The sequence below is a fragment of the Callithrix jacchus genome, chromosome 3, assembly GCF_049354715.1.
Source record: "Callithrix jacchus isolate 240 chromosome 3, calJac240_pri, whole genome shotgun sequence".
In the NCBI taxonomy this organism is placed as follows: Eukaryota; Metazoa; Chordata; class Mammalia; order Primates; family Cebidae; genus Callithrix; species Callithrix jacchus.
Window position 1 is genome coordinate 136,202,174 of NC_133504.1, and position 1,321 is coordinate 136,203,494.

The following is a 1,321-nucleotide window of genomic DNA, read 5'->3' on the forward strand; positions in this document are numbered from 1 at the left end:
GGTATGAGCATTGATTATAAAATGTGATATCATTCACACAGATTTTAAGAATAGCCAAAATAGCATGTTATTATTGACAGACAAATATGTGTAATTTAAAATTATGACAGAATGAAGCCAATGGTAAATATGAAATTCAGGAGAGTAGGTATTTTTGGGAAGAGAAGGAAAAATTCAGCAGAAGTATATAACAATTTTCAATTCTATGATTATATATATATATATATATATAAAATAAAGACCCGTTTTTTTTTTTTAAGTTCAGCTTTTTATTGAACACATTATAAAAGAGGTTTAGTCAAAAAGACCAAAGCCCATGTCATCATCAGACTCCTCGGATTCTTCTTTCTTTGCTTCCACTTTCTTCTCCTCAGCTGGAGCAGCAGCAGTGGAGGGGGCAGGACCTCCTGCTGGTGCAGCACCAGCTGCTGGAGCAGGCCCACCACCACCAGCCCCTACATTGCAGATGAGGCTCCCAATGTTGACGTTGGCCAGGGCCTTTGCAAACAAGCCAGGCCAAAAGGTTCAACATTTACACCGGCTGCTTTAATGAGGGCATTGATTTTATCCTCCTTGACGGTCACCTCATAGTTGTGCAGAATGAGGGCCGAGTAGACAGATGCAGGTGAGCTCGGAGACATATATATATATTTTGAGACAGAGTTTCCCTCTGTCGCCTAGGCTGGAGTGCAGTGGCACCATCTTGGCTCACTGCAACCTCTACCTCTCAGGTTCAAGTGCTTCTCCTGCTTCAGCCACCCAGGTAGCTGGGATTCAGGTGCACACCATCATGCCTGGCTAATATCTGCATTTTTTAGTAGAGTTGGGGTTTCACATGTTGGCCAGATGAATCTCAAACTTCTGACCTCAAGTAATTTGCCTGCCTCAGCCTCCTAGTGTTGGGATTACAGGCATGAGCCACTGTGTCCAGTCTCACTTCTATTATAATTTAATACTCTGTTTTTACAGTGGATGTGAGGTACCTAGATTATCTATTCATATTTTGCAATCATTTTGTATTTCGGATGAAATGTTTCATTATATAAAAACAGTACACATTAATATAAATCTGTTTACAAGATTCCTGATTATTTCACCAAAAGTAGGCAGCTCAAATATTCAAAAATATATTATTTAAAAACAAAGTTGCTTTTTTTTTTTTTTTTTTTTGAGATGAAGTCTTGCTCTATTGCCCAGGCTGCAGTGCATTGGTGCGATCTCAAGCTCACTGCAACCTCCGCCTATTGGCTTCCAGGAATTCTCCTGACAGCCTTCTGAGTAGCTGGGATTACAGGAACCTTGCCACCATGGCTGGCTAATA

At 40.5% G+C, this 1,321-nt stretch overlaps 1 pseudogene; it reads right to left on the reverse strand.

Annotated features, from left to right (window-relative positions):
- Positions 1-245: 245 nt before the first annotated feature.
- LOC100397225 (large ribosomal subunit protein P1 pseudogene) lies at positions 246-641 on the reverse strand (annotated as a pseudogene).
- Between the last annotated feature and the right edge of the window lie 680 nt (positions 642-1,321).